Source organism: Bos grunniens, chromosome 9 (genome assembly GCF_055505025.1).
Source record: "Bos grunniens cultivar Pamir isolate PY7600 chromosome 9, Bosgru_T2T1.0, whole genome shotgun sequence".
Lineage (NCBI taxonomy): Eukaryota > Metazoa > Chordata > Mammalia > Artiodactyla > Bovidae > Bos > Bos grunniens.
The window spans coordinates 70,093,464-70,121,141 of record NC_141173.1 but is presented as its reverse complement, the minus strand read 5'-3'; the positions used below and the strand labels follow the sequence as shown (position 1 = coordinate 70,121,141).

Sequence of the window (27,678 nt, the reverse complement as noted above, 5' to 3'; positions counted from 1 at the left end):
TGATCACCCGGTGAGTCCAGTCCCGGTGAACCTGAGTTGGTGTTTTTATTTAGATGCTCTATTTTGATCTCATGAGGGGTCGTGGTATTTTAGTTACTTCTGTGTCATTCTCCTGGGATGGACTGAATAGCCCTGAATTCTGTCTCACGGGGCCCTGTTATGCAGCTCAAGTAAGTAGAGGATGATGGCCAGGGAGGTACCAGCCGCGGAGCTGGTTGCGGTATGGTCCAGATTTGGGTGTTTGGGTTGGCCAGCTTTCCTGGAAGATAAGCTTATATTGTATTTACATAGATACATCCTGAAGGTTCTGTGTAATTATACAGTTGTATTTGAGTGTTCCAGAATAAAATAGTACATCTCCTGTCTGTGGCTTTGGCTCTGAGAGCCGTAGCTGCTGCTTTCCTGCACGTTCTCCTGCACTTTTCCCTTGTTCCTGCTTTCTCCTGTGATCTTCTGTGTTACCCTGAGTGGAGAAAGGAGCAAAATCTTCCATACTTGTCTCTGGTGAATGCTTTGCATGAAGGAGAGATTATAGAAATGCTGTGGTTTAAAAAAAAAAAAAAAAAAGCCACTAGCCTGCATTTTCGTACTGTTTTTACACCTGTGGGGAATTGGAAGTTTTGAAGGTACACTGGGAAAAGAAAAACCAAGAGGAAAACGTGTTTTGGAAAAACAAACCTGGCTGGGAAGTTAGGTTTCTGCCTTTTCTTACAATATTCTTTAAAAAAATAAAAATTCCCTCACTTAGCTCAGAATTTCTTAGATTCTCTCGTGTCTGTGATGCAAAGGATTGGCTACATTATTTTTTCAGGCCCCTCGCAGACTCATGATTCAGGAGGACTGTATATCCCCAAACGTATTGTTGTAGGACTTATTTCAGAGCCACTTCTGTTTTCTTCTTGCTTCTCTTAGAATTCAGTACCTTTTTGAAGGTGATGATCCTTTAGGTTAGTCTTAACCCATGAGAACCAATCATACAGGTGAAGATAGTTGTTTCACACTCCTCACATTTTCCTTGTATGAATCTTAAAAGATGGCATGACATTTCTTGCCATAAATGTGCCAAAATAGTGTTTATTCCACTGGAGGGCCATTTAATTTAATATTAGGCTTACTTTATTGAATCGTTAAGGTGATTATCTTGGATAATAGAAAAATAAGATGACAGTGCCAGGAATTGTCTGAAAAAACAGGTGCACAGTTTGTTTTTTAAAAAGTGTTTTCTTATAATCTCATCTCTTTCTCCTCAAATGTAGTAAGCATAACTTTGTGCAAGGGAGTGTGTGTTTTGCTTTGGGGGATCCAGAGATAAGACAGACTTGTTAAGTATGGTGGCTAAGATGTGCTCATAGGATCAGTACTGCAGAATGTGCAGAGCTCTGGAAGCGGGTAAGGGAGTGTCGTGGGCACTTGGAGGAGAGAGGGATGGCACTCTTTGGACAGGGCATGGCCGGTGGATGGCTTTTGCCTGATGGTGGTGGTTGTGATGGGCATGCTTCGAGGAGTAAGCCTGGAGATTCTTGGCTTTTTCCTCCCTCAAGACTAGAAATCATCATGCATCCTACTGAGCAGAAAAGTTAGAAAGGAGGGTGTGGCCAGAGCCTAGAGGACTGCATTTCAGGTGAAAGAATTTGGGTTTTCTTTCTGCAGTTACTGAGGTTTTCCAAACAGGTGAATGATGTGATCAGAACTGGAGTGTAGGAAGATGAGGTGGATAGAGAGGCACAGTAGGGCTAACAAATTTATGAGAAAATGTTAGTTATGAGAAAAACACCTTTGGTAACTTATTTACTGGTTTTACTGACTTGAATCAGAGTCTACTGCTTGTTTTTTTCCTACAGTACAAAAGTCATCAAATTGTTTTTTTAGGGTACTCTCCACTGAAGATAACTAAGTATATACCCTTCAGATAAAAGTGAGGAACAATCAATTTGTCTTTGTTGTGATCTTTTTCCATTAAGTATACTCAGCTATTTACTGTATTTTGTAATTAACCTTGACTACTCTTGGCATTCTCTCACAGCCTTCCCCCCCCCCCGCCCCCCCCCCACCCCGAGGGCATTTCTTAAGTCCTTTTCATATCAGTGTTTTAAAGACATTACATGATTGAGTGGGTATATCACAACTTCACCTTCACCTCCATTTAACAAGTGTTTAGTTCCATTTTAGTATGCTATTTTAGGAATTTTTTTGTCCTGTTTTTGACAATAGTTTGTCTTTAATCCTTGTGAACATTATTTGGTGTTGATAGTCTTGCAAGTCAAAGTATCTTGGAAAGAAAGTCAAAGTCTTATAGCTAATAAGTGAAAGAGTTACAGTTGAAACTCAGATCTGCTTGTTACTGAATCATTTTATATCTGCAGGCCTCAGTTTCCTTATCTATAAAATGGAGGCATCGATAGTACACTTCTAATAGAGTGATCATGGGAAATGAAGTGAAATGATCCCATGTGCTGGCATAGGTTGTTTGTAAGCCATCTTCTAAACAATATAGATGCCTGGTGCTTGTGAATCTAAAACACTTAATTGATTCAACCGATAAGTAATTTTACATTTTGAATTTTAAAGGTAATTTTCTTTTCAAACTTAATGAAATCACCCAACTTTTAAAACCTCAAGCCCTCTTAATTTTGTGTACTGTAACACATGAAACTTGTATTCTCAATAGTTTCTTTTAATTCTTCCCCACAGACTGTCATTCTACACGTTCAGCTCTGTTTTGTGTTAATTTTTACTGCCTTTCCCCCCTGAAATGCAATAGTCCTGTAGTGTCCTAGTGGAAACATTGTTCTCTTTGTTTGGGCTAAAGAAGTGCCTTTGTCATTCCTTTGAGACATTCCGCAGATGCCATTTTGCAGTTCTGAAAAATATGTTGCTGTCCTCCTTGTGCTGTGTTACATTGTGTGTGTATGGCTTGGTATTTTAATGAAGTTGTAGTGAAAACTTGACAGTGATAACTTGTCACGTGATGATAAAACATAGAAAGGCTCTTTCTTGACTGTAGATATGTGGTCCCCATCTCTCCATAGTGTTGTGTGGTCGGAAAGTAGATCCCTCCTTTATTCAGACATTTGATACTTTTTGACTAACTTCATAGAAAACTGTTAAAACAGCTTCTTCCAACATGTACTGCTTTTTAAAGATCTCTTAATTTATATGTTCTTAATAGCATTTTAAGTGGCAAGTATACCCTATAATTTGCTAAGTGGCTTTAATCCTTGTACTAAGAAGTGGGGGCAAAAATCTTTTGGGAAATTGCCCTGATAAAATCCAGGAAATTCCTTTCATTCTTTTAAATCCAGTTAAAATCTAACTTTTAAAAAAGGCCTCTGATGTAACAGTGTCTGCAAGCATGTGCTTCTTAGAGCCCAGTAGTTTCTTATAGATAGTGCCAAGCTCAAAGAGGAGTAGCATGAATGTATTCCTGTGTTTCAGGTAAATCTATACCCCATGGCACACGACCAGTTTATTATAACTTTGCTGGGACTTAGCCAGCTTGTTTTGTACTGCTTTTAAAACTGCCAAAGTAGGGGTACAGAAATGAAGGGGGGAAACTCATATTTCTTTGTTTAAGTGGATTTTAGTTTATTAAAACATTTCTTAATTATTGTATGTTTAGTGGGAAAAGCTTGTTAATATAGAAAAATACAAATAAAGCAAAATTTTCCATTGTCCACATTCACGAACAACAATTGTTACCATTACGGCTGAGCATTTCCAGTGTTTTATCTGTGAATTTACGTATGAGGTAGAACAACAGGGTTTTCCTTTTAAACGTGCTTGTTTGCCCTTGGCGACTGTATATCTAAATTGTTCTTCTTTAAGTTGAAGTATAGTTGATTTACCATATTGTTAGTTTCTGGAGAAGGACATGGCAAATTCCATGGACGGAAGAGCCTGGTGGGCTACAGTCCATGGGGTCACAAAGAGTCGGCCATGACTGAGCACATCAGCAGCACATTGTTAGTTTCAGGTGTATAGCGAAGTAATTCGATCATATATTATTTTTCAATTAGAGTTCAATACAGGATATTGAATATAATTCTCTGCACTATATAGTAAAGCCTTGTTGTTTTTCTCTTTGATATATGGTAGTGTGCATCTGTTGGTCCCATATTGCCAATTTATTCCTCCCTCCCTTTCCTTTTGGTGACTGTGAGTTTATTTTCTGTATCTGTAAATTTTAAGATAGTACTGCTTAATTTTAGAAATGTTACTCCATAGGGCATTCGTTCATTAGATGGACTCACTTGAAAGTTCTCAATTAGTAGAAAGTGTGTACCTTTATTGCCTAAAGATATATGAGTCAGAAAAGGATGGGCTAATCATTTTGGATGTTTTCCAGGATCATAAAAGCATAATAGGTCTATATTAGAACTGTTAAGAAGCCTTTAAAACAAGTAAAGATCCTATCACATAAGCCCTGGCTCGTCTTGGACAGCTGGCTCATTGATTTCCAACAAGAGCTGATTCTGTGGTGGCCTGACTCCTGTCATCTGCGGCAGAGGTACCCAGGGATTACGGTGTTTGTATATGTTTAGCCATCAGCTGGGCTGGTTTTAGACAATGATACCAAGCCCTGTGCCATACCATCCCATCTGTTTCTTTTAAAGATAAATATACAGTTGGTATGGGACAGATCCTGTTACACTAAACTCCGTGGCAGAAATAAACTTCCCAGGTGGCTCAGTGGTAAAGAATCTGCCTGACAGTGCAGGAGATACAGAAAACTCCAGTTCGATCCCTGAGTCGGTAAGATACCCTGGAGGAGGAAATAGTAATCCATGCCAGTATTCTTGCCTGGAGAATCCCATGGACAGAGGAGCCTGGTGGGCTGCAGTCCATGGGGTCACAAGGAGTTGGACACGACTGATCAACTAAACAACAACAGCAACATTAAAGGTTGAGGTGAGAGGAAATCCTCTCCAGGGGATTGGTAGATACTTCGACCAATCTTCTTCCAGAAGAGAAAAGCATCTCAAGCCTGGCTCTTATTACTCTAGGATCCAATGGGAAGAATATTTACTTTCGATATATAGATGATAAGCCAGCAGGAACAAAATTCTATATCTTGTTATATCTGTGCTGTTGTTTCAACACTTACTGAGTTAGATGTTCTGGTATAGTTAACATGGAATTATAGATGATAATGGGAGGAGATAAAAAAGGGATTGAGGAAGATATGAGACACTCCAATTATGGCTGAACCCAAATGGCTTGAATAGATCCAGGCAAAGTCTTGGGTGGGAGGAAAATATCAGGGGGATGGTGACAGAAGGGGAAGTTAGATGTGGCTGCTAAGTAGATTATTAGGAGTGCTACATTCCACCATTTGTCTGATATATATATGTATACACACAGTTCCATACATTTAAGTGTAATGTATAATTGTGTGTATATCCTTTTAGTTCAGCTTACACAGGTCAACTGCAGGTACAGGCCTTCCCTCTTCCAAGGACAGACCATATAAAGTTCTGTTGGCCTGCTGCATCTAGAGGCAGAGTATAGTCTCAGAACACCGTGTACCGGTTGGTGATGTCCATTCCTCTGGCTTCAGTTCCATCCAGATCAGATGTCAGCGATCAGCTGCATTGTTGAGATTTCCCCCTGGACAGTGCTCTGCTCTGCCCTATCCTGTCGTATAGCTGTAAATTACCCTCTTGGATCACCAAGTTGTGTGGTTCGTGGGGTGTATGATTAGGTAGGTTAAGAGCAGTGGTTGCTCTGAGGATAGCTTGTCCTTGAAGTGTAATTCCTGATCAGATCTTACTGCCCCTGGTTCTGTCCATTTGGAGGATTGCCTTCACTCACTATGTATACCTCAGGGCCGTCTCAGAGCGTGGGCTGTGTTACTCTCCATTTAAGTCTAACTTCGCCATTCTTGGCATCCTGCTTCCTTTCCCAGTGGGTCCTCCTGGAGTGGTAGACACTCCCTGCTGGGTTGGTTTACCAGACTTCCCTTTGAGAGCCTTGTGATTTGTGAGAGTGTGTATGTACCATAAACTCACAAATAACTTGATTGCCTCCCCCGCCCCCATGTTTTATTCTGTTTTCTAAAAGTCAGTAACAGAGCTATTGTTAGGTTTGGTTACAAACTGCTTGTTTTTAACCTTATACCTGGAAGCTGGGGTTAGATTTTTTTTTTTTTTCCTCAAGTGTAGACAGGGGAAGTGGACGGTCTAGACAGAGGAGAGTCAGCATTAATGAAGACACGGAATCATTTCTTGTTGAGGAGGCTGGTGTGGCTGGAGCTTGGGATGTGTGAGAGAGCATGAGAAGCAGAAGATGAGCCTCGTATCTGGACTGGAGTCAGTCAGTGCGGAACCTGGGAGATTATACTGAGCAGTTTGGTCTCCGTACTCCCTGCAGAGCCACTGGAAGCCTTTCCGAAATTTTCATTGCTATTCTTTATTTGAAGGAAGAGGCATAATTGCAAATATCTGTATTGCAGAAATACTACATGCCAGGTTTTATGGGGAATTAACCAGATTTCCCTGGGTATCTGTGCTGGTGAATTTTACCCTCAGTTAAAGGCATCTACCCAAGGAAACCTCCTTTTGTATTTCTTTTATTTATGGCTTTAGGTGAAATTGCCAACTCCAGTAACACTTTTGTATTTCTGTGCAATAAAATCTGGTGCTGAGGTTTTTGGGTGGTATTTATTGTACTGGTGACTAGGATCAAATATTTACTTAACCTAATTTTAATAGTAAATCTCACCGTTACCAGTTAAGTACATTGTTTTTACTACGGAGTAATAACCTGAAGCTTGGCAGTACTGATTTAAGTAGGTGTCTGTGGTATTTGTTGCTCTTTATTATGAAATAAATTTGTGCCCAGTCTTACTGTGAACCAAGCTGGGCATTCAAAGATGAGGACGAAGGCTGAGCTGCAGATAACTTCACAGTGAGGAAGACTGATGCCAGGAACTCAAAAACGGTCATTTCAGCAGTAGAAGTACCTATAGAAAAAAGAACAGCACTATGAACCTGGATGAAGAGTGAGGAAAGGGTCAGGAGTGACAACTATACTGAATTTATTTATTTTTTACTGGGATTTTTGTTTGTACTACTAATTGAGTATGACCCATCAGTCCATTCATTCATCAAACATTCCTTTGGCTTCCTTTACTGTATGACAGGTGTTATATTGGGTTGTGGGGGATATAGATGTAAGACTGCAGTCTTTGCTTCTGGGAATCTATTGTTCACATGGAGAGACAGCCAGTCAATAGCAAAGAGAGACATTTTGGGGACTGGGAATTGCCCCTGAAAACTGGATAAATAAAACATTTTTTAACTGTTTTGCTTAATAATTAATAAAATCATACCATGTATCAAATAAGTGAGAATCTTTTTGTAAATTACCTTCTTAATAGTTGTACAGGAAATATTTGTCGAATGAATGAATGTATCTTTTGTGTAAGAATAGGTTTTTACAAATTGGTATTAACACAAAAGAACATTTGCATTATTTGCTACTGGCGATCGCTTCATGGATAGGATACTTTTTCTTTCCAGTTGAAATTTCCAGGAAGTATCACTGTCCTAGGGTTTCTGGCCAAGCACTTTTCTGAAGCCAATGGGTGGGTGTATGTTTAGATCCAAGAGAAACAAATTATAACCATGGATGTGAACTTTTCACAGTCTTCTCAAAGTAAAAGCTTGAAAAAATATTTTTATGCTTCTCTCTTGCAAATACTAATATCCTTTTCTAAAGAGAGGAGTAAAGCAAAGATAACATGTTGAATATACTGGGTATTCATATTGTTGCCATCCTTCCTTGTAGTTATCACAACACCTCAAAACGTTCATTGAGAATTTTTGGCTGTAATTTTGAATCTTAGAACTTGGTAGAAAGAAGTATATATGTTCAGTTCAGTCACTCAGTCGTGTCTGACTCTTTGCGAACCCATGGACTGCAGCACGCTAGGCCTCCCTGTCCATCACCAACTCCCGGAGTTTACCCAAACTCATGTCCATTGAGTTGGTGATGCCATCCAACCATCTCATCCTCTTGTCCCCTTCTCCTCCTGCCTTAAATCTTTCCCAGCATCAGGTTCTTCTGATTCTTCTCTTCAGTCAGTTCTTCGCATCAGGTGGCCAAAGTATTGGAGTTTCAGCTTCAACATCAGTCCTTCCAATGAACATTCAGGACCAATCTCCTTTAGGATGGACTGGTTGGATCTCCTTGCAGTCCAAGGGACTCTCAAGAGTCTTCTCCAACACCACCGTTCAAAAGCATCAATTCTTAGGCGCTCAGCTTTCTTTATAGTCCAACTCTCACATCCATACATGACCACTGGAAACACCATAGCCTTGACTAGATGGACCTTTGTTTGCAAAGTAATGTCTCTGCTTTTTAATATGCTGTCTAGGTTGGTCAAAGCTTTCCTTCCAAGGAGTAAGCATCTTTTAATTTCATGGCTGCAGTCTGTATATGTGGTGAAATTCAAATAACACTGGACATTGCTGTTTTAAATAATGTAGGTATTCCTACATTCCTAATATTTAAAGTAGATTTTTTTGTACACAGCTTACTTAGAAATGGATTATTTACCTACTCTGACAATCTCTGTCTTTTAATTGGTACATTTAGGCCATTTACATTTAATTAATTGTTGCTGGGCACCATTTTCTTTGTTTTCTGTTCCATCTGTTCTTTCTTTTTCTTTTTTTCCCCTTTCTTTTTCTGTCTTCCTCTGGATTGAGTTATTTTTCTTTGAGTCCATTCTGTCTTTACTATTGGCTTATTCATCTACATCTCTTTTTTTGTTTGTTTTTTTCTTTTTTTATGTACCTCTTTGTTACCTAATTTAACTCATTAAATTTGTCTCCATACCCTCTGGTTCCTTTTATAACTGTTTCAGTGACTGACTTCTGCTGCCCTATTAATTGCTCTTTATTTTTCTCTCTTAACTCTGATGTGTTACCAAATTCTTATCATTCTGCCAATTGAATATTACTTGAATTTATCCATTCCTTCCGCTGATACCTTCTCTAGTCAGATACTATAAACTGCACAAAGCTGAGCTCTTTTGGGGTACAGTTTTAACTTTGGTAGTCAAAGAAATACAAGTCTTACTGCTGACAAAGAATTGACAAACCACTTAGGTTTTTACTCTGGTCTCTTGAAAAACCCAAATGTGGTTTTATAATAACTGCAAAACTTAAAAATTCTCTATACCACTTTATGAATTTTTCTTACTCTTCTTCTACACAGTTTAAAAACAGCTCTCATACTCTTTCCTTTCAACCAGTTTCCTCCCAAACAATGAACACCAACTCTCTCAGTTTCAGTTTGAGTCTCTCCTGTGTTCTTTATGGATCTGTTCTTTAGTGACTCAGCCCATTCCACAATAAATCAGTCAAGTTGCTTTCAAAATTGAAATTACAATGGCAAAATTCTCTTTGGAGGTGAGGAAGCAGAGACTGGCTACCTATTTGCTAATATTTTATTTTTTAAACATTAATGAGGCTGTCATTTCTTAGATGAAGAAGGAAATGGCACCCCACTCCAGTACTCTTGCCTGGGAAATTCCATGGATGGAGGAGCCTGGTAGGCTGCAGTTCATGGGGTTGCGAAGAGTCGGACATGACTGAGCGACTTGGCTTTCACTTTTCACTTTCATGCATTGGAGGAGGAAATGGCAACCCACTCCAGTGTTCTTGCCTGGAGAATCCCAGGGACATAGGAGCCTGGTGGGCTGCTGTCTCTGGGGTTGCACACGGTTGGACACGACTGAAGTGACTTGGCAGCAGCAGCAGCAGCATTTCTTAGATATGCAGTATCTATGTTATAGATATATAATGGTCTGTCTGGTTTTCCTGCCACCCCTCCCCCCACAGTTTAAAAAATTTTTGTTCTTCATATTGTAGTCAGAATTATAGTTTTAAAGTCTTTTAATTTTAAGCTTAAAATCCTTTCGTGGTACCACTTTACTTTTCAGAAGAGCCTCAAATGTTGTAACATCTCTTTTATCCTTGCTGTTTTGGATTTTAACTTACTTATTGAGTTTCAGATGTTAGGTTGCCTCTCTGAGTTTAGCTGATATATCAGGTTTTCTGTCATGTCTAGACTTTGGTACATGTTGCTAGCAATATTCTATTCTCAGGTCTCAATTTAGATATAACTTCCTCTGTAATATTTAGATATAATTTCTTCTGTGTTCTTCCTTTCACTGGGCCTTTTCCTCGCTGTCAAATATACCTCACTCCAATTGATTCTTTACGTGTATCTTTAAAAAAAAAAAATTGTTGTTTAATTGAAGGATAATTGCTTTACAGAATTTTGTTGGTTTCTGTCAAACGTCAGCATGCATCAGTCATATAGGTATAGGTATGTCCCCTCCCTTGAGCCTCCCTGCCATCTCCCTCCCCCTTCCACCCCTCTAGGTTGATACAGAGCCCCTGTTTGAGTTCCCTGAGTCATACAGCAAATTCCCATTGGCTATCTATTTTATATATGGTCATGTAAGTTTCCATGTTCCTATCTCCATAGCTCTCCTTCCTCCCTCTCCTTCCTCCCCCGACCCCGTGTCCACAAGTCTGTTCTCTATGTCTGTGTTATCATGTCTGTGTTATCACAGTTGTTTGATGGTTAATGGGCTCTTAACAATACTAAGTATTTAAATCCATAAACATGGATTTACTTAGGTGTTTGATTTTTTTTGAATAGTGTTACATACTTTTCAGTGTACAAGCCTTATACTTCCTTGTCTAAATTTACCCTATGTATTTTACTCTTTTTGATGCTAAGTGAGATATTATTATTATTTTTGGATTGTTTATTGCTTATGTATAGAAATACAACTCAAGTTTGCATATTCATTTTATACCCTGCAGCTTTCCTGAACCCCTCTATTAGCTTTTTAAATGTATTTTTAAGGATTTTTATTTATTACAATCATGTCATCTGCAAGTAGAGGTAGTTTACTTCTCCCTTTCTTATTTGAGTGCTTTTTATTTTTCTTGCCTAATTACCCTGGCTTGAACTTAAGCACAACATTGAATAGAATGATAAGAGGTTGTGAGAGGGAGCATCTTGTCTTGTTCCTGATCTTAGGGGGAAAGTTTTCAGTCTTCGCCATGTAGTATGATGTTAGCTGTGGGTTTTTGTAGAAGCTCTTTGCATGTTGAGGAAGTTTCCTTCTATTTTTATTATTTTTAGTTTGTTTATCTTGAAAGGATGTTGGATTTTGTCTAATTCTTTTTCTCTCTATTGAGAGGATCGTGTATTTTTCTTCTATTATATTGATTGAATTTCACTTTTTGAATCATCCTTATATTCCTAGAGTAAATTACACTTGATCATGGTCTAAGATCTTTTTAATACCTTGCTGGGTTTAGTTTGCTAATATTTTATTGAGGACTTCTGCCTCAGTTAGGGGTATTGGTTATAGTTTCCTTTTTTGTGACATCTTTGTTTGGCTTTGGTATCAGACCTCGTAGAATGAGTTGGGAGGTTTGGGATTTATTTTTGAGTTGATAAAATGTTCTAAAATTGTTTGTGGTAATGGTTGCACAACTGACTACCCTAAAAAACATTGAATTTTATGGTTAAAGTGGGTAGCTTGTATGTTATTTAAAAAACAACAACAACAAACTGTTATTAGCCCCCTTACTCTGCAGGGAAAAAACCCACCAAAATAAAACTTTAGGCAAGGTGACCTGTCTTTTTTAACCCAGAGGCCTTTTCATCTTCAGAGCTCTCAACAGTCTTTCCAGCTATCATATTTCAGCATTACTTCTGACTTATCTTTGTATGTGACTGATCCAGTGATAGTGGTCAGCCCACTGTCCTGCTCACTGCTTCCTGCTTTGCCAGACGTCCAAACCATCTTGTGCATCTTGCTGCCTCAGTCTGCCCAAGGACTGTTCCTGCTTGTCTTGAATATCACTGTCCCTCTTTCCCACCAATGACAATATATCCTTTCTTGCAAAGTCTGTTCAAATTTCTTCTGTTTACAACTCTAGCCTGCAATTATCTTAGTCCCAAATGCCTACATCACATGATTGTTGTCTCACTTAAAAAATTGTAATGTGTGATCTGGAATTACGTGTAAGTTTGCTTATGCAAAGAGTGGGATGGAATCTTTGAAATCAAAATTATTTTGAGAAATCTTGTATATGTGTTTGTAGTATCAATAGGTATACACTTTATGCATTTATAGTTAACTCACAAGTTTACAGGACTTCCCTGGTGGCTCAGACAGTAAGGCATATGCCTACAATATGGGAGACCTGGGTTCCATCCCGAGGTTGGGAAGATCCTCTGGAGAAGGAGATGGCACCCCACTCCAGTACTCTTGCCTAGAAAATCCCATGGATGGAGGAGCCTGGTAGGCTACAGTCCGTGGGGTTGCAAAGAGTTGGATACGACTGAGCAACTAAACTTTCACCTTTCACAGGTGTATATGGATGGCTTTTTATTTGCACTTCTCTGGTCTTCTCAAATGGTTCCTAGTGCTTTGAAGAAAGGCACGATGTGGTATTTTTGTTGTTGTTTAGTCACTAAGTCATTTCCAACACTTTTGTGACCCCATGGACTGTAGCCCACCAGACTCCTCTGTTCCATGAAATTTCCCAGGCAAGAATACTGGAGTGGGTAGCCATTTCCTCCTCCAGGGGGTCTTTGCAACCTAGGGATCAAACTCATATCTCCTGCTTTGCAGGCAGATTCCTTACTACTGAGCCACCTGGGAAGCCCATGATGTGGTATACCTACCCATTAACATTATGTCCCGGGTAAGGATCTGTTGAAATATACGTATATGTTTGGAAATTAGAAAGATCAAGACTTTTCACTTGTTCTTTGAAGTTTTCCTTATGTATTTCTAAAAAATATTTTTTGAGAACATGTCTCAGAGTGAAGTGAAAGTTGCTCAGTTGTGTCCAACTCTTTGCGACCCCATGGACTATACAGTCATGGCATTCTCCAGGCTAGAATACTGGAGGAGTGGGTAGCCTTTCCCTTCTGCAGGGGATCTTCCCAACCCAGGGATCTAACCCAGTTCTCCTGCATTGCAGGGAGATTCTTTACCATCTGAGCCACCAGGGAAGCCCAAAGAATCTCCTTCCCCACACCAGGAGTAGAACCTGGGCTGCCTGGGTGAAAACCATGAATCCTAAACGCTAGACATGTATTGGAGTAGAACGTGTATTTACAGTAAGTCCTAATGTCTGAAGTCCATGTGCAAACGTAAGGCATAGGTAGTGAGGCTGTTAATGTCAAGACTGCATTTTGGCACGTGGTGACGTATAGCTGGGAGTGTGCATAAGCCTAGTGGTGTAATGTAAAGAACATGCTTCAAATAAAATAGAATTAGGTGGAAGCCTCAGCCGTCTGTCTCATACATGGTTGTTGGAGGTTAAGTCAGGATCCAGGTTCAGGTTTGTCTGGGTCCAAGACTGACAGTTAACCACTTTAGTATTTTGCATTCCATGCTTTTTAAGGCAAGTTAATTCATTTCTCTGAGCCTTAGTTTATTTACTTATTGAATGAACTTGATAATACTTACTGTGCAGAGATGTTTTGAGACATAAATAGAAATGTTTGTAAAGAATAAGGCAGAGAGCTTGCTCACAAAATAAGCAGGCCTATTAATCCTAGTGAAATATTTTGTTCTTTCAAAACAATTCCAACAAAAGAGATTTTGAAAGTATATCTGACACAGAGAAAGTTGCTTATCTCTTGGCTTTAGAATATTGAACTCTTTGCTGTACATCTTGGCACAGTTTTTGGTGTTTTATTTCTCTAGAATTTAGATAATTTTCCAAGTAAGTCATTTGTTAGCAATTTCTTCCGTTCTCATCTTTGTTGTTGTTGTTCAGAATGAGTTATTGTCAAAGAAATAACAAAATTATCATTAACCTCCCTTCTGAAGACTTTGAGAATATTTGACATTTATGGTTAACGCAACTGTTATTTATTTAAAACCTTAGGTTTTGAAGTTTCCAACTTCAAACCTTAGGAGTGAAGTTTAGGAAGGCTGATTTTTTTTTTTTGGTTGGAAGCCATAGTAAGAATAAACTAGAGAAGTGGTTACTGGTTTTCATCTTGGGTGCGGAAGTATGTGTATGAGTATTTTGTTGATGTTGCTATAGAAACAGTAAAAATCCAGCTTGGAAAACATCACAAATAAAGTATTGATTTGGCTATTTAAATTGTTTTTCATATGTTGGAGTTATATCTAATTGATTTCAAAATGTCTTTGACTTTTTTTTTCCTTTTTGGTCACAAATATCTAGGTATCAAAAGTTCAAGTCAGTATTGAGGATATTAACACTAATAATCATCTAAATATTTTTGGTTAGTACTACTCCTTAGAGGTTTGGGGAAAAATTTGTATTAAGGCATTTGGGGAAAAATTTCTATTAAGGCAAATCCAAATTTCCTGTTTGTGGTGCTGATGGACTGTAAGTTAAAAAATGTGTATATCCATGTATTATAGTTTCAGTTTAGTTGGGGATTTTTCTTAATGAAAAACATATATATATATATACACACACTTTTTTCAAGTTTTATGTATGTTTTCTTTTACAAATTTATTATGGAGTTGTACTGGCCATGCTATTTTAGCTTTTTAGTAAAGCTGCAGTTTGGGTCAGGAGAAAGTGATTCCACTCAGCAGTTTGTAGGGGAAAATAGCTCTGCTTCTGGTTTTTATAGACTCTCTTGCTCAAAGGAAGGACTGCCATTGAGTCAGTTACAACTTCAGTGGAAGATGTCTCGCAGCTGTGCCTTTTTGGTTTTGTTCCAGAGATAGTATTTGTGTGTACTGTCAGAATGTCTTAAAGGCCCACCCTGGAAAGGATTCAACTCTATAAAAGGAGTTTTGTTTTATAACCTTTCACATATTCTTATGGGGTTCTGGTGGTGACCGTGGTCTTTATTGTCTTGTCTTTTAAACTGGTATTTTATTGAGACACAGGCTTCACAGTTTGAGAACAGGAATTACAGTTACGGTTATTGTATCTTGTAAATACATTTAACCAAGCCCTTGGCATGCACTGTGATTAAAGCAAAACAAAATACCCTTCTCCAAACCTTGCGATTTCAGTGACTTATTTTTTAGCTTCTTTTTCTGGGCATCTATAGTGATATGAAGATGGCACTCATTTCATGATATTCTTGATAATTTAATAGATACTGATTTACAAGTCAGTTAAGGTAGAAGATTATACGTGGCATCCCCAATTTTGAAAAACTTTGGAAGCCAATAACTTTCCATATTGAAAATTGTTAAGTTTAACCCATTTTGAATCCTGTGTTAAAATGAATGCTGAGAGGATTATCATTGACTATATTCTAGGAGATGGACCATATTTCCTCTTTGGTTTCATTTTCCTTACACCACTTCCTCTTCTAGTCCATGTATGTTTCCAGTTCCCTTCTCCTTGGTCTCTGGGCTAGAGATGTCCCTCATGCCATCCCAGATTAAATTCATTTCTCTCTTCTGAACTTCCTGGCCTTCATTTTCCTTTCTCTCCTTTGTATCTTGAACCTCTCCCTACTTTGTCTTTCCCACCAAAAGCCTGCATGAAATAAAATAACCAATACTTCTCCTGTGTGGGTAGATTGTCTCGCAGCCGTACTTCTTGTAGTTATTGCTGTCGTTTCTGCCAGCCTTTTCTCTGGCACTAAATTTCAGAGATTAGTTTGCCCCTTTTTCATACTCCCCTCTGTTCAGTATTTTTCCTTTAGCCAATTGTCTTTTTCTCTACTGTCCACTGGACTTGCTCTTTGAGGTTATCAGCAGTCTTTCATGATGCCTGCAAAGCCTTATCTGGTTCTAGAAGCCCTTCGCCTGTTGTCCATTGCTCCCAGCCCAGCTCTTCTCTTGGGGTAATGCTTGCTTGGTTTGATGTCTTTATCTTATTCTGGTCCTTCCCACCCTCCTTCATAGGTTCTTTGCTCCCTGCCTGGTTATTTACTATGAGCATTTTTTTTTTTTTTTAACCTCTGTCTTGCCTTGGGCTTCATCTCTTCTATAGCTTCAGATTACACTGATTGACCAAGTAGTTCCAGATTTTAGCATGGAAACCTAGGCTCTGTGGTTCAGACACATATCTCCAGCTGGCCTGATTTTCCACCCAGATGTCACACAGTCACTTAGTCCAAATGTGTTAAAAGTGGAAGCTTGGGCTTCTTTCATCCGTCTTTCATATTCTTTTTGGAAATCTATCTCTAGGTTCATGTTCCCGCTGTCTGACCTTTGACTGCCAGGAACCTGGGAACTTTGTTCTCCCTGACTCCCACTGCTCAATTCTTTTATCAAATCCTGTCCATTTTAACTACTAAATATTTACTGACTTCATCTCTTCATTTGCTTCCCTGTTGCCTCTGTGTCAGTTCAGATGCTGTTTTCTGGATCACCGGGGCCTCTGCTTAACCAGTTTCCTTTTACTACGGCATCTGTTATCACATAAGTGCCGAAGCCATCCTCCCGAAATGCAAAAGGAATCTTATTTTTCATTGCCTACAGGACAGAGTTGAAACATCTGAGCTTAGCGTACTCATCACTCACTGTTTGGCTACTACCTCCCTCGTCCCATTTCCTCCATTCCCCACCCCGTATTCCGGGCAGATGAGGTGTGGACTCGCCGTTCTCAGCAATGCTTTTATCTCTGGTGATTCTGTGTCTTCAGTCTCTATTCCCACGGTGAGGAGTATGCTTTAACCCGCTTACAATCAGCCCTCCTTCTCCTTCAAGGTCAGCGCCAGCGTCACCTTGGGAAGCATTCTTCCCTCATCAAGTCAGTTACTGTTGAAATGTTTATGCCTATATTTCAGCTCGGTTCTCTTTGTAGTGTTATTATTTATTTAGATACTCTTTGGCTGGAGCCAAGTTTTATACAGGTGTGTATCCTGGAGCCAAGTTTTATACAGGTGTGTATCCTGAACAGCTATCAGTAGACAAAGGGTAATTCCTCATTGAATAAATGGATCTTAGCAAAACCTAAAATTACGGAATTCAGGATCTCATAGATACAGATAATGGTGAATCCTCTAGCTTGTGAAAGTCACTCAGTTGTGTCCGACTCTTTCCAACCCCATGGGCTATATATAGTTCATGGAATTCTCCAGGCCAGAATACTGGAGTGGGTAGACTTTCTCTTCTCCAGGGGATCTTTCCAACCCAAGGATAGAACCCAGGTCTCCCATGTTGCATACGGATTCTTTACCAGCTGAGCCACAAGGGAAGCCCAAGAATACTGGAGTGGGTAGCCTATCCCTTCTCCAGTGGATCTTCCCGATCCAGGAATTGAACTGGGGTCTCCTGCATTGCAGGCAGATTCTTTACCAACTGAGCTATCAGGGAAGCCCCCACTCTAGCTTAATGTTGGATATTTATTGTTTCAGGTGGGGAGGGGCTGTGGATTGAGAATGTATTAGCACTTGTGCTTAGGGTTTTCTTTCATAATTCAGATTTGAAGAGGTAAGTTTCTGTAGAAATGAAAGAAAGAAGTGAGTGGAGGGACAGTTTCAGAATACAGAGATAATAAAGATACGGAGGGTTAGAAGTACACTGGATCCTCAAACAAGTGCCCAAACCATGCAGATGGCAGGCTGAAGGAAGATAGTGACGCAAGCAACGTGAGGAGAGGACCCCAGATTGGGTTGTGTGTCCCCAGAGCCTGACGAGTAGCTGGGCACTGTATGTTGCATGCACCTTAACATTTCTGTGGCTTGTCTGCTGTGCTGAACTTTCTACAACATGTTTTTTGATAAGAGCCTTATGTTAGCAGGTTTCCTGTTTATGTGGTTCTAGTAGGGGTCTTGGAGAAGGCACTGGCACCCCACTTCAGTACTCTCGCCTGGAAAATCCCATGGACGGAAGAGCCTGGTAGGCTGTGGTCCATGGGGTCCCAAAGAGTCGGACATGACTGAGCGACTTCACTTTCATGTATTGGAGAAGGAAATGGCAACCCACTCCAGTGTTCTTGCCTAGAGAATCCCAGGGACAGAGGAGCCTGGTAGGCTGCTGTCTATGGGGCACAGAGTCGGACACGACTGAAGTGACTTAGCAGTAGCATTAGTAGGGGTTTTGGAAATAGTAGTGCTTGTTTTAAAGGGAAAGAAAGAAAAGAAGGGAAACTATGGAGGGTAGCCTAGGGTTGGGGAGCAGTTTTCTTTCTACAAGTTGAGGAAAAATTAAATGGTGGTAGATTACTGTAGGTTAATGTTTGACTTAAGAATAAGTGTAATGGTATATTCAACCATTTTGAGGAGAAAGCCTAGGTGAATTTTTTGATGATTGAAATTGTGTGTTTAATAGTCATTTGCATTCATGTGACATTTTGCACTTGACTAGTAGCTCTCGTGTGGAGAAGGCAATGGCACCCCACTCCAGTACTCTTGCCTGGAAAATCCCATGGTTGGAGGAGCCTGGTAGGCTACAGTCCATGGGGTCGCTAAGAGTCGGATACAACTGAGCGACTTCACTTTCACTTTTCCCTTTCATGCATTGGAGAAGGAAATGGCAACCCACTCCAGTGTTCTTGCCTGGAGAATCCCAGGGACAGGGGAGCCTGATGGGCTGCCGTCTGTGGGGTCGCACAGAGTCGGACACGACTGAAGCGACTTAGCAGTAGCAGCAGTAGCTCTCATGTAGGTTCTCCTGTGATGCCCACAAGAATCCCATCATATAGGTAGTTTATCTGCTGGTACCTTCATTTTATAGACTTAGTTAAGTGACAACATGGAGTAATGTCCAGACTGTTCGTGTGTGAATTTAATGTTATTGCAGATTGGGGAGATTAGATAATTTCTTGACAGTGACTTCTTTATTTTGGAAACATACTTTTTGGGGGAGCAGGAAAGTGTAGGGTTTTTCTTGGATCCAGAGGATAGGGCAGAGTTGGGGAGCTTTTGGGGGGTCAGCCGGATCTTTGTTTCTTCTGGCCCTTGGACAGCCATAAAAGCTCTCTGTTGCTGGGTATCTTCTCAAGAGTGTCTCGGCCCTTACCGTCATGTCCAGGCACTACAGTCTGCAGTGGGGAAAGGCAAATAGAGTTATTAGGCAGAATCGGACATCCATCCTGGGTTCTGCTCCTGATTTACTGTGTAACTTGACAAGTGACCCAACTTCTGGATTTCAGGTTCCCCATCTGTGAAAGGCAAGGACAGGAGGTACATAAGAGCTGAGATCTCTTTTGATTCTATATTTGTTTTATAAGAATCCCATTTTGCTTGGTCACGTGGATGGTATTGCCCAGATGCTAGCAAGATCTTTGTTTCTGCTTTGTATGTGATGGGCTTTGTGATAATTATTTTTTTAATCCGTAAGGCAAGGAGAGTCATTACCACAGTATTAGCAGAATCATTTGTTCATCTCAAATGAGAGACGAATGAGCCTAAACGTTGTAAGCCTGTAATGCCTTCCTTGTCCTCCCCAAGGAACTTGTCCACTTTGCTGTGTCCTGACTGTACCTCTGCTACAGTCCTTGTCCCGTGTGGTATAATTATTTGTTTATGTATCTGACTTCCCTTCTAGACTGTGAAATCCCTGAGGACTGGTGTGGGGAAGAACTTTCCAGTCCTGAGGGCTTAGACCAGTGTCTGGGGCAAAGGGGGAACTCAGCAAAGTTTTCTCAGATGTAAGTGAAATGAAAATAATACATTTTAAAGTAAATGCTGAATTACTGTATGTACTGGTCTGAATGTGTAATTCTGATAGGGATGCTTTTGACTTTTGAAGTTTAAAAAAAAAAGGGGGTGTGTGGGCATTTGTTACTGCTTTGTCCTAACACTTCTTAGATGGTTTCAGAACATTAACTTTTTGTTTAGAGAGTCCCAACTGCCATCCCTTTCTTCTTTTGCTTCCCTCCTGTACCTGCTCCTGCTCTCTCTCTCCAAACCCCCTGTAAAAATCTGGGGTCATATGGAATTTTTCTTGCCCAGAGTCTCATAAATCTGTAGTACTTTCTAATGTTACATTTTACAAAACATGGTAGGAAAGAAACTTTGTGAGTGACTTACGTGCAGTTGTGCAAATTATTATGGGTTCAGCGCCTGAGAAAAGTTAAACTGTGGTGTGTGGTCAAAAGATAACTTAGCCAGAGGCTGTGGAACTAGTGTCGTAGTTGTTTTGGTTTTTTTCTTTGTTTGGTTTTTTTCTTTTTGTCGGCATCAAATGGCAATGATCCTGTGAAATGTGGACTGTTAGAAAATTTTATAGACAAGTTGAAATTAATCCAGATTGAGAGAATCATAAAACTTTTCTCCACGTTTTGTTCAGGAAGGATAGTCTTGCATGATGATTGGTATATAGCAAAGTTGGATTCTCTGTGAAATCAGTAGAGTTCAAAAACAGAGGGGTTATTTTTTATTTTTTGGAGTACTTTTTAGGTTATTTTAGGGTTTTGCTAGAAAACTGTACTTGCTTTTTTTCTAGTTTGATAGATGATATATGCTTCTCCAATGGAGGCTAGATGAATAATGGGGAGAGGGGAGACTGAAAGGATCTCTTCTGCTCACTGTCTTTCTGTGACACTGAGAACTTTATTTTCTGTACAGAGTTTGTGTCCTGTATGGTCTTGGAGCTTTGAGTCACCATCAGGTTCTTGCATCCTTGCATCCTATTCAGTTACATTCCTTTTCCTCAAAGTCAGGAAATAGGACATTTTGTACAAGTCAAGAAGTCATTTTACTGGGTTTAATTTTATTTATACATCAACTTACCTATACAAATATAGGAAAAATATCCCCCACCCTACGCCCAACCAACTCCCTTGAATACTGAAGTAGTATTCTGAGGATGAACTTCTAATTTCCCCTTTTCATGAAGCAATAAAACAGTGTCAAAGCAAGGCTATTTAGGATCTTCCTAAGACAGATGCAATAGAGACACATTTATATGAGCAATTTTTAATATTTAAGACCTTACAGCATATGTGTTTTATGTATTTTAATGTGTTTAAAGCCTTACTGGAAAGAATTTAAATGATACTGGACCTAGTTTGTAACTTCTGTGCCAGGAGCCCACAGAGTAACCTTTTTTGTAAGTTATTTCACTTCTTTGGGTTTAGTTTACTCATCTAGTAAACAAGGGTGTTGAAACTGAGATAATGCAGCCTTGGTGGAAAAGTGCGTTGGCTTTAAAGGAAACTGCTCTCCACTGTGCCTTCAGTGCCACTGGTGTTGGTTTTGAAGCAGACTAAACATGTGATTTCTACCTCTGCCACTTACTGAGTATATGAGTTTTGGAAACTCATTTAAATTCTCTGGGTTCTCCTTTTATCCACTCTATTAATGACTTGTTCTTCTTCCAAATCAGTGAGCCACAAAACTCACCTCTTATCTTAATTCTCTTAACCTTTATTTGAATAATGAGAATCCGATGTCTCATAGGCAGGATTGAAGCAAGCAGAGGAGCTTGAGCAATGGCATTGGGTTCTATGTAGATGCCTTAGTCAGCTTGGGCTTCCATAACAAAATACCATATACTTGTTTACTTAAACTGCAAGTCTATTTTCTCACACTTCTGGAGACCAGAAGGCCAAGATCCAGTGCCAGCATGGTCTGTTTTTGGTGAACACTCCCTTCTTGGATTGTAGATGGCTGCCTAATCTGTGTCCTCACAAAGCAAGGTGAGAGAGGGAGCAAGAGTGAGAATGTGAGAGAATGAGCAAGCTCACTGGTGTCCCTTATTAGAAAGCCACTAATTCCATCATGATGGCTCCACCCTGATGACCTCACCTAAATCTAATTATTATCTCTCAAAGGTCCCACCTCCAAATACCATCACTTTGGGGGTTAGTGCTTCAGTGTATGGATGTTGGGGAGATATAATTCAGTTGGTGGAAGTAGGGGAGTTAGGAAGTAAGGCAGGCACGGTGGTGTTGAGAGTTGACTGGGAAAGATGGTAAAGATCTCCCTATGTCAGCTTCACTGGGTCCAGTGCTGTACGTCAGTAGTCCTGAGACTTCTGAATTCTGTGGAGCAATGCTGTGCTTAGTTGCTCGGTCATGTCTGACTCCTTGCGACCCCATGGACTTTGGCCTACCAGGCTCCTCTGTCCACGGGGACTCGCCGGGCAAGAATACTTGAGTGGGTTGCCATGCCCTCCTCTGGGGGTTTTCCCAACCCAGGGATCTAACCCAGGTCTCCTGCATTGTAGGTGGATTCTTTACTGTCTGATCCACCAGGGAAGCCCTATGGAGCAATACATTTTAGAAAAAGGTTTGGAGCCAGTATTTTTTTAAGTCAATATAGTGAAGTCAGTCTGCCATCCTACTGCGGTTTCTATTGCCATTTCTATGTTTTAAAATATACATTTAACAAATGTGGGAAAACCACAATCTTAATAAAAGATGGACTAAACAAATTTGGCTCTACTAAGTTCAGTTCAGGTCAGTCGCTCAGTTGTGTCCAACTCTTTGCCACCCCATGAGCAGCAGCACACCAGGCCTCTCTGTCCAACACCAACTCCTGGAGCCCACCCAAACTCATGTCCATTGAGTTGGTGATGGCCATCCAACCATCTCATCCTCTGTCATCCCCTTCTCCTCCTGCCCCCAATCTTTCCCAGCATCAGGGTCTTTTCCAGTGAGTCAGCTCTTCGCATCAGGTGGCCAAAGTATTGGAGTTTCAGCTTCCAGTGAACACCCAGGACTAATCTCCTTTAGAATGGACTGATTGGATCGGCTTGCAGACCAAGGGACTCTCAAGAATCTTCTCCAACACTACAGTTCAAAAGTATCAATTCTTTGGCGCTCAGCTTTCTTTCTTTTTTTTTTTCAGCTTTCTTTATAGTCCAAGTCTCACATCCATACATGACTACTGGAAAAACCGCAGCCTTGACTAGATGGACCTTTGTTGGCAAAGTAATGTCTCTGCTTTTGAATATGCTATCTAAGTTGGTCATAACTTTCCTTCCAAGGAGTAAGCATCTTTTACTTTCATGGCTTCAGTCACCATCTGCAGTGATTTTGGAGCCCAGAAAAATAGTCTGACACTGTTTCCCCATCTATTTACCATGAAGTGATGGGATCAAATGCCATGATCTTCATTTTCTGAATGTTGAGCTTTAAGCCAGCTTTTTCACTCTCCTCTTTCACTTTCATCAAGAGGCTCTTTAGTTCCTCTTCACTTTCTGCCATAAGGATGGCATCATCTGCATATCTGAGGTTATTGATATTTCTCTCGGCAGTCTTGATTCCAATTTGTGCTTCCTCCAGCCCAGCGTTTCTCATGATGTACTCTGCAGAGAAGTTAAATAAGCACGGTGACAATATACAGCCTTGACGTACTCCTTTTCCTATTTGGAACCAGTCTGTTGTTCCCTGTCCAGTTCTAACTGTTGCTTCCTGACCTGCATATAGGTTTCTCAAGAGGCAGATCAGGTGGTCTGGTAGTCCCATCTCTCTCAGAATTTTCCACAGTTTATTGTGATCCACACAGCCAAAGGCTTTGGCATAGTCAATAATGCTCTACTAAAAAACTCACCAAATTGCCGTTTTGTGAACCAGGGAAAGCTTTGTGGGTGGATAGTGAAGTTTACTTCCATTATATAGAATGAGTTTCTTTGTTTGTGTTTGTTCATTTTGACAGATTAATCTCTTCAGAGCTGCTACTGAAACGTATTTTCATTAAGTTCCTCTAAAGGAAAACTTACTTTTTCTCTCCTAGTTGGTATGAGTGATATCTTGTTCATTTAATTATCTAATGTTTTATTTGTAATAATTCTTTTTTTAAAAAGACTGCTGTAGGTGAATGTGAACATAAAATACTCATTGACTTAAGAATTGTTTGGTAGGAGAGCAGTGTGGTATGGTAACAGGGTCAAGATGTAAATATGTATACCTAGATGCAGAGTCTATCTTGGTCCTCATTGGTTAATGTAAATATCTATACTATGGGAAAAACCAACCAGAATTTAATGTGGAAATGTAAGGGAGTAGGGGGATGGTAATGTAGAATTAAGGAAGGTTGGTGTTTTTCAAAGCTCTCTGACCTGAATCTTAGAATAATTGTATTTCCCTTTAGTGACTATAAATTTACCTTGCTTCCATATGTATTTGTATTCATATGACAAATGGATGCAGGATTTCACCTTTTGTATCCATCATTGCTCAATTTAGGATAGCAATATAATAATAAAATAAGAATTCATCAGCTTTGTAACAATATGATGGTGTCTATAATTCTAGATTGAAACAGGCCTTCCTTTAAATACAGTGTGAATGAATAAGGAAATTTTCCTACAAATCAATCAAAATAGTCCTGTTTTCAGTATATAAAAATGAAATATATATGTATTTGAATGGCTTTTCTATATCAAAATATATATACCAGTTTTATCAAGAAAGATGAGTAGACTATATGTTATATGCATGTACTTTTGGTGTCTATTTATAGGGTGGATTAAAATAGCAAGAAATAAAAACAAAGTTGAGGGGTGCAAATTCAAAGCAATGTAAAAATGATACAAAAAAGGAGGGAAAAATTGCCTAGCAGTAGTAGGATTGTAAACAGTTATAATCATAGGATTACAGTTGTGCCATTAGAACTGTTCTTTATGTAAAGTGTTCTTCATTTAGTGGATAGAACAGACAGCAAGAGGATGACTTTTTCTTTGACCCATGTGGGCTTTCTAGCTGAGGAATGAAGTAACTTGGAACCACGCTGGGCTTTTCTACTGAGCATGCCCTTCTTCAGCGGCGTCTGGCCTGGGTGGGGCCAGTCTTGCTCATTAAGCAGTTGGAAGCTGGATTTCCATCCTCTTTCCACAGCCTTCTAATGACAGGGAACAGCAGACAGCGGACTCCATGTACTTCTATAAAACTGCGTATGTATTTCGAGGCGGGGAGTGTTAGGAAATTTCTATTGTAGCAGTTAGGTTTGTGGGGGTATATACTTGTTTTTGCTTTTGAAAAAAGTTTGCCTTTTGGACTGTCAGTATCTAGGAGACTGAAAATTTGGACAGTACTCATGTACAGAGTACAGAATAGATGGAATCTGATTATGTGCACTATCTGGCAAGGGATTATGTTCAGTTATATTTGAACCAAGCCCTGTGAAAAATGTGTATGTATTTTTAGACTATTTGTTTGCATTTTCTAAGGCAAATGTTGAGTTTTGTCAAGTTATCTTTGCCATAATTGCCTTTTTAGGTTTGACTTATGAGAATAGTGGAGCCAGCTGATTTTAGATATTTGTTCTACTCTTTCACAATTGATTTATTCAGTGGTACTATATACTGTACAGAAATGAATCATTCCTAAAGCACAGTGAGGACTATGTAAGGTTAATAGCATACACTTATTTTTTAACATGTTAAAAGATGATAGATTTCAATTAGCATGAAAATGAAACATTTTATAAATTACCTCCTTTGATTAAAGAACATTACAGCTAGCAGAGATTTGAATTTGCTTTTTACTTTTGATATCTACAGATTAATGGTCATTAAGATCTATCAAGAATTATGTATTGTTTTAATGCTGTCACGGCCTAAGTAAATATTAATTGAATAATAGGTGTCAACTTCTTTTACTGAATATTTAATATGTTGTCACATTGAAGAAATGTGAAAACCCACCATATTGCCCAGATTCAAACATCCAAATTTAGAAAGTCTTCTTCATGCTTCTTCTTGATATAATTTACTTGCCTAACAACCTTCCTTCGAAAAGAAACTTGTTAGGTTGCTTCTTTCTAACAAAATGAAAAGCAGTACCATTGTGATAGCCAGACTACATCTGTAAGTTCCTTCATTACTGTTGACATTGCCCAGAATGTTCTTAGACCCTTGAGGAAACTACTGAGTGTTTGGGGGAGGGAGGGCGGTACATATATACTTGTGAAGTTTAAGCTTTCTGTTTTTAGGTTTAACAAAGAATTGTCTCTTCAAACTATTGACACCTCAGATGAAGGAATAAATGTCTGTGGAATTGATGCTGATGACCTGGACAGTCGTTCATAGGACCCCCACCTTCCCTATGGACTGTCTCTTTTGGAGTGTTCCAGTGCACGTTGTATGATATATTGATGACCTGTTGTTTAACATCATAGCTGGATCACAAAGAAAGTTGGAAAGGGAAATTTTAAACTTTGAAATTGTGTTGGCTTGAAATTTTTTGGTGGGTTCCAAGGGTTGGAATACCTAGCATATTCTCCAGTAGATTCCTCTACCAAATCACGTTTACAGATGTTGCATTTTGAGAATCTTACCTCCAAAGAAACAAATATATTTAGCCAAAGTGAAAGCTTGTCCCTTGCCAGCATGACCTAAAAAGTAGTCGTTTAAAACTTTGACTAAGTAGTTTTGAATGTACTAATGCTCACAGTAGAACTACTTGGGGAAAAGAAAAAAGTTTTCAAGCATTCCAGATGGCATGTCTGTAATTCCATTGTAATTACAGCTTTTCCCGCCTGGGGAAAGTTGCTTTTATCACGCTTGGAGGGTCCATATGCTAACGGTCTATGGCACCTTCAGCCGACCAACTGGAGGACTGGCCTTCACATTGGGATCTGCTTACCTAAGCTAGAAAAATCGTTCCGTTTATAGTCTCATATTTTAAGAATACATGCTATGCATTGACGTAACTCTTTGGCAGTGCTGTAAATATTGTAAAATGATAGAGGAGCTAACGACCAAAACTGCAAAAGTGAATTCCATTTTTTGACAAGGTTTAGGTATTTATGCCTGTCAACTGCAGCGTTCCAAAGCTTATGGAGAAGAGGATTTGAAAGTGCGAGATCAGTGTAGGCTCCAGCCTGGTGGCCTTGTCATAGTGTGGGGAGTTGATTGAGTTTGACAGGCTTTTGTCTTATGACCTATTAAAATGCAGCGTCTGCAGCCTGTGCATTTATCCTGTGCAGTTAACCTTGGTGGATTTGTTGTTAGCTTATTTGGGAAAAGCCTCCTGAACCACTGTTATTTTTTAGCTAAAGAATTTAGAGTTTACTTCACACAGAAATAATATTAGACTGGTTGTAGATGACTGCTTGATACCAGGTGAGTTTTACGTTGGGGCTGCGTAAGGATCCCTCGCGGAAGGTGGTTGTGGGATGACTCAGACGTGTATTCCCTGATATCGCTTATGACAAGATGAGAATTTTGGTGGTGTTTTTGCTGTTGGGAGCCTAGTTATGACATTACTGGAAGAAACTGCAAGTAGGTGTATTTTTCTTCTCTATAGAACATTCTGTTTAATGATGGTGGTCCAAAGCAGTGTTCCCCGAACACTAGGAACATCACAAAAGACATTTATCAAGAAGATACCGGCTGCCTACCAGTGCACTGGGAACATGCAGTTACTTATTTGCACAACAGTACCCCCTTCATGGAAGCACAGGAGCAGAAGCGGGGTGGGGAAGTGGTGGACAGGAAACACGACATCCTCATGCTGCTCAAGCCAGTTTTATTCCTGCCTTCCCCTCTAAATGAAGAAGAAGCTGCAGACCAAGATTGGAGATATTTGTGTGTGACCAGCTTAGGAATTTAATAAGAATCTTCCCATGCTGTTTTACTCTCCTTTGAAAACATTTCCTCAGCTTTCAGAGAAATTATTTCCAAGTTCTCTGTTCCAACTCCTCCAGCAGAGAATAAGGAATACTAATTTTTTTTTTTTTTCCTACTTGTGTAGGCACCAATATTTTTGTTAGCAAAGACAGATTTTTGTTTTAGCTTCACTCTGAGAAGGATAAAAAGCTGGCAAGGTTTCCTAA

The 27,678-nt window shown here is 39.6% G+C and overlaps 1 protein-coding gene across 50 annotated transcripts in view; it reads left to right on the top strand.

Moving 5' to 3' along the window:
* Window positions 1–27,678, top strand: part of EPB41L2 (erythrocyte membrane protein band 4.1 like 2) — a 210,971-nt gene that overhangs the window by 57,040 nt on the left and 126,253 nt on the right. For 6 of the 50 annotated variants that reach the window (XM_086316524.1, XM_086316503.1, XM_086316486.1 and 3 more), the window contains exon 1: window positions 24,603–24,793. The exons of 36 other annotated variants lie outside the window; for them this stretch is intronic. The gene's annotated coding sequence lies outside the window, so the exon portion shown is untranslated. Of the gene's footprint in view, window positions 1–13,021; window positions 13,168–19,430; window positions 19,602–24,540; window positions 24,794–27,678 lie in introns of those variants that run through there. 8 more of the 50 variants (XM_086316514.1, XM_086316484.1, XM_086316529.1 and 5 more) reach the window with 5 other exon arrangements.